Here is a 10,495-nt window from a genome sequence, read left to right as displayed (position 1 = left end):
AGGACATTGCAGTGGAATCCAGGCCCTCAGGTGGATTCTTCAGGTCTCTAGCATGTGGAGAAATCTCCTTCACTCTTCTGCATTTGACTTTTTCGGTAAATATTATAAGACAATCCTATAAATTTGTGTTCTGTATGAAATCTATTCCTTTCCAAATCCTGACTACAACATCCATATTATGGACTGACCTTTCTTTTTACATAACCATACCTCCTTTTGCCCTATGAGTTCCCATTCCTCTTTCCTCTTTTCCTAATACTTCCCAAACATCTGCCTCCTTTGACCCTATGATATTGCTTCTATTGCCCTTCCTCCATCTATCATTTCTATTGTTTTTGATAAGGAACATTGCCAAGCTGTGATATTTTTACATGGTCTCTCTGTTGTTCGAGGGACATTATGATCTTTCTTTTTAGTATTTGTTGCACTTTGAACTAATATTAAAGGCAGGCAATAACTCTCCCTTGTGTTTTGCTTTTTAAAGAACTCCTTATCTACCCACCAGATTGTAAACTTCTGAATAACTGGCTATTAGACAGTACACTGAAAGCTCCAAGAATACAAACTGCCGTGTTCTTCATTCACCTAAGTACTTTTCTGCTGCTGAGAGTGAAAGGGCTGATACAAAATATTTGTTGTATTGAATAGCTTAAATTACTAAAGTTGTCTTCTAATAGGTATTACAATACTTCATAGTCCTGACCTCAATTTTCTGTCTTTGTTTAGAAGACATATTAGAATATATGTTAAATTTTATCCGTATAATATAATATTGAAGGTTGAGATTAAAATGGCTACTGCCTAAAATTTAATGTCCATTGGGAATTGTGTTCTTAAGAATTCTTGTACAGTTTGCTTTAATGGGTACAGTAATGCATTATCACAAGGAAAAAGTCACTAAAAGGCTTCTTGACCAAGCAGTGTGAATGTGAAAAAAGGAATCATCTCCTAATTAGAAATAGAGAGTGTATTTTTATGTTTTGTCTGTGTTGACCTCATAGACTCTTTTCTTTTTCACGTATTATTTGGTCTTCCTGGATTCATGTGAAGAATAAAAAATCTTCCTGATCATCAGTGGCATGCTTTGTGCTTCTTATAGTTGGTCACAGTATTTGAGCAATGAACGTGACACTTTAAGAAGAAAATCTTCTCAACCTTGAAGGATTGAATCAGGTGTGAAATGCTCTATTGGATACATTTAGAAGGATTCCTTTGTATATTTATGCTTTAAAATTGAAAAATGTTCTAGAAACTGAAGTCTGACTCAGATGCTGGTTCAAAAATATCTGCAAATATCACCCTTCATTCCTTATGAAAAACAAAAATATTGACCACAAGTTTTCTAGCACAAAATGAATAAATTTTAATAGCACTCAACATAGCAGGGTGTTCTTTAATTGATCTGTGCCACATTGGTTCCTCGAGGCATAGTTTCTAGCAAAAAAAAAAATTGTCAGTATATTCAGTTTGCTCTTGAAAATTATTGGAAATATTTGAGTATGAAACATTTTTTCATACATAGCACATTGCTACTCTGCACCATTTCTTAAATAATGATGGATAAAAGGTGAGTATGTGAAAGTTAATTTCAGTTGGATAAGAAGGGGTAAATTTTAAAAATGCAAAAATCTGCAATAATACTAAGCTTGCTTTGAGCCTCTGTTCTCTCAAAACCTATTGCTAAGGGAGACAAAATAATGAAAAATACTTGGCTAAACTGCTGGCAAAACTCTTATTGTTTGTACCACTCTTGAAAAAGACTCTTGGGACTAGCAGTGGAATCCTTGCCATTGATTGGCTGGTTAAATAGAGGACTATTAGCTTCAGACAGGCTAGATTGATTATACAGCAGCAGCAAGAGCTAAGACTCGGAGCTGAGTGAGCATCAGGGTGAAAAGGAGGGAGAGGGAGAGGGAGAGAGAGATGCAATGTGTGGAAGGAGGCGATGCACGTTCCATAGCATCACTATGTGACTGCTGCTGCCTGATAATCTTGCTTCCAGCTCCCTGAGTCAACAACTAACTGAGGTGCCTTTTCTTTTACAAAAGGATGTCAGCTCTGAGACCCAGGAAGAAATAACAGACTTCACCTTGGAATAGCTCACCTCACTCCTGCATCATTAAAGCGGATTTTGTAAAGAAAACAAAAATCAACCCCCATTCCAGCCCCTCCTCATTCCACCACTGAACAGAAAGAGTTTCCTGCTCCAGGTAAGGAAATTAAATTTTCATCTCCTTGTTTCATTTTAGTCATTCCTAGTAAAATACATGGTAGCTTTGCATGCTTTAAAAGCAGAGTGTGCAGTAAGGCATTAAGGTCAATTCCATACACACAAATGTAGATTTAGGAACACGGGAATGGACATTTATATAAATATGTTTGCTTTTCCCCCAGCTACATGTGTTTTTAAAACCACTAGATTATAAGTTTGTACTCCTTCTAAAGGAAATAAATAAGCCAGGTTCACACTGAAAAGAGGTGTTTTGGTGACAACCTTAAATATGTTCAGAAATACTATTTTTAGGAGTTAAACAACTTTGGGAAATAATAGCCTGTCAAGAAAGGACAATACTGCATTAACTGCTACCTATTATATTTCATTCAGACATAAAAGCTACTGTGTGCTTTTCAGTCTATTTTTAAGGTCTGTGTTTTGGTTGCTATTTTAACTTCAAAATAAACATAATATATCCTAAATGATGTGACATTAGACTGCTCTCTCATTAAAACTACTGATGGCCAGCCCTTGTTCCTAACAAAGTACTGAGCTAAGGTAATGAAATATGACTCTGGAGGTGTTTAGCTATTCTATTCCAGAGTTCATTGCTAAGCTGCAGTCCTATCAATTAACATTCAAAGTGTTAGTGATGGTATGTGCAGGTAACGTTTCAATGAATTTAAAGAAACTTTCACATATTAAATTCTCTGCTGGGAACAGGACTTTTAAAATAATTGTTTCTTAGGAAAGTGATGGAATAGACTATGAAAAGCAGGCTAGGGCAATGCAGTACTGATGTAGTTGATTTACTTTAGGTATATGGGTCACAAGTATTAATTATTAAGTCATGAATACTGTGACACAGAGGATTTCCATCATAATTACTAAAATTGAAATGATTTTTGATATTTTATGTCAATTTTGGGGAACTAATGAAGAGATATTTTATCCCAAGAACGATTCTGAATGCCCTTTTGAGTGAAGTTCTCCAACTCACTTCTTTAATCAGAGAGCATACTATTACCTGTGATGAGTTAACAAAAGTATTTTTTGGAATGTTATTTAATATTTTTTTAAAAAATCCTTAATTGTTAACACTCTTGGGAGCCAATATATGTGAAGTTAAGTTTATTGTATACACTAAATTACTTTATTGGTTTGGTTATTTCACCATTTTTATGTTTATTTCAATCTGTGAAAAAGTTATTCATGAAATCTATATTGCCACATACATGTGAGATTACATTTAAACATTTCCTAAAAGAAGTATTACAACTTCCTAGATATTTCTATTGGTAGAAGTAATACCAGAAGTGAACAACTCTAAGATTAATAGAAATTTTGAAAAGTATAGTTTATCTGAAGGAATAGAGATATACATTTTTAAAAATTTATTATAATCTTGCTTAATTACTTCGCAAAGATATAAATTATGTGTTTTGTGTAAAATTTCCAAATTGTACCTTTAACAATATCAGTTTTATGCAAACAATCTGATATATCATTAAAGGATATAATTTAGTTTAATTAGATTACTTAATTTTACATTCAACCCACAAAATTATTTAAAATTTATAATTTTCTCAATATAATTATCTCACCTCTTACGGAGCAGTTTTTTATAGTGTATATGTGTTATATTTAAATATGCAATAAAGGAAATTAATTCTCAATTTCTTTGTGTGTCTGTAAGAGCCCATTAAAATTTTAACATAAGTATATGTAAACATCTATACTTACCTTTTTAATGAAAAGCTGCATTCCTTCTTTCAGAAGACTTTAGGAATAATTTTTTAACTCTTGATCATTACACTTAGACATTAGACTTCGCTTAATCTCAATATTACTTTCATCCTCTTTCTTTCTTACAAATTCTGAAATTTCTCTTATAAGGAATTTAATTATCTCCTTAATAGGAAATGTTCAGTGATTGGATGAAAAGTATTTTCTTTTTTAAATAACATTCCACACTTCTAGCTATGTAATTAACATGTCTCCTGCATTCTAGATCAGTGCTTTCAGCAAACATGATTGAGACAGATAGCGCCCTAGGAGTGATGAATGTAAGGGTCATTTTGACTCTCAAATCTACTTGCTTGCTTAACCAATTCATCTTAGCAATTCTCACTTCTCCGTGTGTTTTCGAAAGCAGTGCATTTGACTGTTTTCAACTTCGCATTCATTTCTGTAGTATCAAATGTCTTTCCTGATTATTCTTTTTAACTATCCTGAAACAAGAATTCAGAACATACAGTTTTCTTCTGCCTTTATAGATATCTGAACCATTAGGGGGCTCTTTCTTCCTGCATTATACTCAGCAAACCATGGAGAGATTACATTGCTTAAAACTTGAGTACTGCTGGAAATAGCTTCTAACATTCCCTTCTCCCAAAAAGAAACATTTAAAATCAATAAGAAATCTTTATTTTTGCAAGAAACTAAATATACTTTATGCTTTCTAAATGTATGACCTTGAATTTATTCTTATTTTTGAATGTTTAATCTATTGCAAATGACACAGAATATAGAAATAACCTACTCCAGGCAAATTTAAAAATTATGCAGATGTCATTGTAAGTCATAAATAAGATACTGAGGGGAAGAAATTTCTTCTACATTTTTTTCCAAATATTTGAGTCCCGCCCAGTGAGTGTCATTGAGTCTAGGTTCTGTAATTTGCTTTCAGAAGGAATGAGCACCAGGAATGATATAGAGTTAAAAAATTATTCCTAAAGTCTTCTGAAAGAAAAAAATGCAGCTTTTCATTAAAAAGTTAAGTATGGATGTTTACATACACTTATGCTAAAATTTTAATGGGCTCTTACAGACACACAAAGAAATTGAGAATTAATTTCCTTTATTGTATATCTAAATATAACACATATACACTATAAAAAACTGCTCCATAAGAGGTTAGATAACTATATTGAGAAAATTACAAATTTTAAAAAAGACAGGATTACCTGTTTTTAACATAAATAAACATGGGAAAGCAAAAATAATAGGATGGTTTTAATGTATGTTATATATATATGAAATGCATTCTTAAATTCTATAATTTCTTCATTGCAGTTATAAAGTTTTCATAATTATATAGAAAAGTGATGCAAAAGCTAATTATGGAAAAGGTTTTTTAACTGTTATTTTTGAAACACAGCCACTTTGAATTGCACTGCAGAGTTTCTTAATACATGGAAACATTTTCCCCATCTCCACAGCAGCCAAAGCTGTTACTTTACTACAGGACTGGACTGGGGACGTGGCAGCATTGAAGGAATAGATGTATAAGCAATCTGTTTAGAAGGTCTAGGCTTTCCATCAAATGATGCTGTGTGCATGGGAAGATAAGTGACATCCACCACTAAGAAGGATTTTGTTTGGGAAGTGAAAGAAGGGGAGGGATTTAGAGCAATGAATCATAGAATTGCAGTCATTTTTCAAATGGCTTGTTGACATAGCAAGGTAGAGAAGTTGCTGTTTAAATAAGATAGGAAGATGGAAATTGTAAGGAATCTCCGTCACTGGTGCTTTGAAAGTAGGTAACTAGTTTTATTCTATGTGTGAAAAGTTACATAGCTTGAAAGGAGTGAATGTTGAATACAACTAGCATGATATACATAACTCTGTGGAAATCACCTCAAATCCACCTGAATAATGCTGAATTATTATCTAAAGCATTTGTTCTCACAAAAATAGTTTCTGGTAATGTTCATTATTGAGTAATATGAAAAGTGAGAAATACAATGCTACATATTTTAAGTAAAACTATGAAAAAATCTAAATTCTAAATTTCTTCTAAAAAGAGAATGTCTTTTATGTTACAGTAGCCAATCATAGGAGATAAAGAAAAGGGCTATCATTGAAAATAAGACAAATAAATTGCCGAAACTGCATATGAAATTTTGGATGCCAAAATTTTTCCTAGACCAAGGGAAAATGAAAAAAATGCAAGAAATATTTTCATGCTTTCTATTTAATGGTAAAATGTAATTATTCCACTGAAGTGGAGTATTTCCATGACTCATGCAGAATGGAGAGAAAACTGCATTAAAATAGGGAGGTAGGGAAATTGGCAGCTGTTAAAAGGCTGAAAATGAAACAAGAAATCTCATTTTCATGGAGTTGAATGAAAATAGATATATGGGATTAATAATTATAAAATATTTACTTTATTGTTACTATTAATAATTAACTAAATTATATTTTTTATAATTTATATTTTTATAAAATTACCTTTGTGCTTGTATTTATCGAATGATGTGTGTGCTTGGTATAGTTGCTTTAATAGTTTAAATAGCATATTTGTCAGTATTCATTAAATGAACAAAAAACTGAATAAATTAAAACTGAATATCTGGATTGGGGAAATGGCTATGGTCAGAGTTAGAGTTAAGTGAACACTAGTTTGAATACCATGAAAACTAATCACCTGTATTATGTGACCTAATTTGTGTTCTACAGCTTCCAAGAAAATATGAACAGATATCCCTATTGTATTCAGTCCCACCCCAAACATTGACACTCATAAAAATATATTATGTACTAATTATTTCACATTATTTTATATTACAGTTTTTGTCTCCGACCTTAGATGGGCCCATCTGAGGCCTCTGTCACACTGTGTGCTGCCCTTTATAACTGTTTCTGCAACCATAAATGTGGAACTGGGGCCCAGCTGGCCAACAAACTGTAGTCTCTCTACACAGCCAGTGAGGGAATTCACCACAAGACTCCTGAGACTAAGATTACGAATTTGACCAGGACCCCCATTTTATTCATCAAGGGTGGATAATATTGACTGAGAGTATTATTTATCTGCTACTCATGGGTAGACATAAATTATCCCGCACACTTGGCAGAGTGAACCATCGTAGATGAACAACACACTTTCAGGAGAGGAATAGTTAATAATGGCCTCCAGATAAAAAGGACTCAATATTTTATGAATAGAATATTTCTAGATCAATTTTTGTCTTACAGAAGAATGAGAGGAAGGAAGAGAATTTTCTTCTATCTCGTCACTCTCACCCCTTTCCCCACCTTCCCTGTCAGTTTTTCCTCTTACTAACACATTTCATTAGTGTGGTACACTTGTAGTACTTAATAAGCCATTACTGACATTATTAACTAAAGTCTGTACATTAGGAGTTACTCCTCGTATTATATATTCTAAGAGTTTTGACAAATACTTAATGACAAATATATGCCACTATGATATCATGCATAACATTTTTACTGCTGTAAAATTTCTGTATCCTCAAACTACTCTTCCCCACACCACTTCCTACCCTGAGTCCTTGAGAACAATCTTTGCTTCACTCTGCCCATAGCTATGCTTTCCAGAATATCATGAAGTTGAAATGACATAATACATGCTTTTCTAAGTGGTTTCCATCATTTACCAATTGGTGTTTAAAGTTTTTATTTCTTTTCATACTTTCATAGCTCATTTCTTTTTATTGCTGAATAATGTATTCCTTTGTATGGACTACAATTTTTATCATTTACATACTGAGGAACAACTTGTTTGCTTCTAATTTTAGTGATCATAAAGTTTTTATGAAAACTTGTGGTTGATGTTTGGGTGGACTTAAGTTTTCAACTCATTTGGGAAAAAAAACACCAGTGAGTTTGATTATAATATTTAGATATTATAGTAAGCATATGTTTAATCATATTCTCCAAAAGTTACCATATGTATTTGCATTCCCACCAGAAATGAATTTGAATTACTGTTGTTCCACAAATTTATCAGAATTTGGTGTTCTGAGTCTTAGACATTGCTCATTCTGATAGATTTATTGTGTATCTTGTGTTCAACACATTTTATTTTGATTGGTAATAGCTACACATACTATGTCGAAACTACCTGTAAGGTTCATGGATCTTCAAAAAAATAGCTGGGCCTGGTGGTACCTCCTAGCACTCTGAGAGGCTGAGTCAAGTTGAGTCTAGGAGAGAGCAAATTAGTGAGACCTGATCTCAAAATAAAAAGAAGGGCTGAGGATGTAGCTCAGTGGGAATGCCCTGAGTTCAATACCCCGAACCACAAACAAACAAAAATGTTCACAATCAGTTAGCAGTGTTACCTTCCAAGTTGTGTGCATGTGTTTTTCTTCTCCCTTTTCAGGATTAGGTGTGTTTGTGTGTGTCAGCAACAGCACCCAGCAGCACTAGGTTATTGTGTTACAAATGCACACTTCCTGCATATAAACTTGCAGCTAGAGAAAAATGATAGTGTAAAATATAATGATGAAATAAATCAAAGCTTCATTTGTCAATTATTGAAAAACACCAATAATTTTAGAGTTTTAAAACACTGATTTGAAATCTTGCTCTTCTGTGTAGAGAATATTACAAAGCAACAGTGATAAAAGTAGCAATAGTACTGGCCAAAAACAAAAAAAAAGACATGTGAATTAGTAGAACAAAATAGAAGACACAGAAACAACCCCATAGACATTCAGCTATCTGATATTTTGCAAACCATACACTGGAGGAAAAGCTTCTTTAGCAAATGCTGCTGGAAAACTGCCTGTACACATGCAGAAGACTGAAACTATACCCATATCTCTCGCCATGTACTAATCTAAAATAAAAATGGATCAAAGTACTAAAACATATTAAAATGGAAATGCTTAGCCTGCTGAAAGATAAACAGATAAAACTCTTGGAATCATAGGCATAGGCAAGGACTTTCTGAACAGAACCTCAGCAGCATAAGAAATAACATCAAGACTCAGCAAATGAGATTACATCAAATTAAAATGCTGCTGCAGAGCAAAGAAAACAAAATGAAAAGGCCTATAAAATGGAAAAAAACTTTTCCAGCTATACTTTGAACAGAGGACTAATAGAATATTATATAAAGAAGCCAAAAAAGTAATTCCCCCATAATAAAAGACACAATTAAAAAATGGACACCAAAAGTGAGTGGAAATTTCCTGGAACAAATACAAATGACCAGTAACTACATGAAAAATATTCAAGATTGCTTAGTATTAGAGAAATGCAAATTAAAACAACATTGAGATTCCATCTTACTCCAGAAAGAGTAGCCATCATCAAGAAATCAAATTACAATACTGGCAATCCTGTGGGGGAAAAGGAACTCTCTACACTATTGTTGAGAATACAAACTAGTATAATTGCTATGAAAGTAAGTATAGAGATTTCTCAAAAAAACACACAAAACTAAAACAAACAAATGGAAATTCCATTTGACTCAGATATTCCTGAAAGAGTTAAAGATATCATAGTACATTGATTATATGCATATCCAGTGTTATGGCTTGTATCTAGATGTCCCCAAAAGCTTCATGTGGTTATGGGTGGGGCTTTTTAAGGTTGGCTGGATTTATTTAAGGTGAATGTGAGGATGTGGATTAAGGGTGTGATACTGGGATTAGGGGTGTGGAAAATGGAAGCCCCATGCTGGGTGTGGGTGGTTATAACCTGGATGGAATACAAGGGGAAAAGATGGAAGGCAGGTTTGCTGCCATTGCTGAGAGAAGGAAACCTGGCTACTGCTCCAGTTGGCTGCAGAGCTTGGCATCATCCACATGGTGTTAGTGTTAGGTGCACAGAGAATGCAAGACTTGTGGGGTCAGGATGGCTTCCACCGAGATTTCAGAACAAGGCCTGGGCACTGTGCCCCTGAGAGGGCACTGTGTGAAGCTGAGTGTAAAGCTGGAGGTGCAGTGGAGACCTCAGAATGCTGGAGAAGCCAAGAATGTGAATCACTGGAGAACAGCTAGGACTGAGCAGAACTGGTCCAAGACAGAAGCTATGGGAGCTACAGCTATTGTCTGTGCAGTAGGGACAGAGCCACCCAAGACCTTTGGAGTTCACATCTCGCCACAGACTGGCCCAGATTTGGACACGTGGTCCCATTTCTTTCTATCCCCCTATTTGGGAATATTTATTTTGTGCCACTGTATGCTGGAAATGTTTAACTTTCTTTTCATTCATACCAGGGTTCACAGCTAAGAGCTTGCCTTGTCTCAGAGGAGACTTTGAGTTGAACTTTTCAGCAGTGCTGAAACTGTTAGGATTTTGGAAACTCTTGGTGATGGACTAAATGTCTTTTGCATAAAGGGATGTGTATGAGTCTTTGCGGGCCAGGAGCAGAATGCTCCCATTTATGTCTGGATATCCCCTAAAGCCTCATGCACTCATAGGTGGGGCTTTTTAGAGGTGGCTGGATTTAAAGTATGTGAATGTGGATTAAAGGTGTAACGATGGGGTTAAAAGTGTGGATAATGGAAGCCCCAGCCT

General features: G+C 34.3%; 1 protein-coding gene across 7 annotated transcripts in view; it reads left to right on the top strand.

Annotated features, from left to right (window-relative positions):
• Window positions 1-1,832: 1,832 nt before the first annotated feature.
• Window positions 1,833-10,495, top strand: part of Cdh18 (cadherin 18) — a 924,665-nt gene continuing 916,002 nt past the window's right edge. For 3 of the 7 annotated variants that reach the window (XM_087189262.1, XM_087189255.1, XM_087189253.1), the window contains exons 1-2: window positions 1,833-1,878; window positions 2,049-2,210. The gene's annotated coding sequence lies outside the window, so the exon portion shown is untranslated. The other 4 variants (XM_087189264.1, XM_087189252.1, XM_087189254.1 and 1 more) reach the window with 4 other exon arrangements.

This window comes from Heterocephalus glaber, unplaced genomic scaffold (genome assembly GCF_053883595.1).
Source record: "Heterocephalus glaber isolate CG9 unplaced genomic scaffold, H.glaber_assembly_v1.0 deba00001538, whole genome shotgun sequence".
NCBI lineage: Eukaryota > Metazoa > Chordata > Mammalia > Rodentia > Bathyergidae > Heterocephalus > Heterocephalus glaber.
This window is presented reverse-complemented; position numbering and strand designations above follow the sequence as displayed.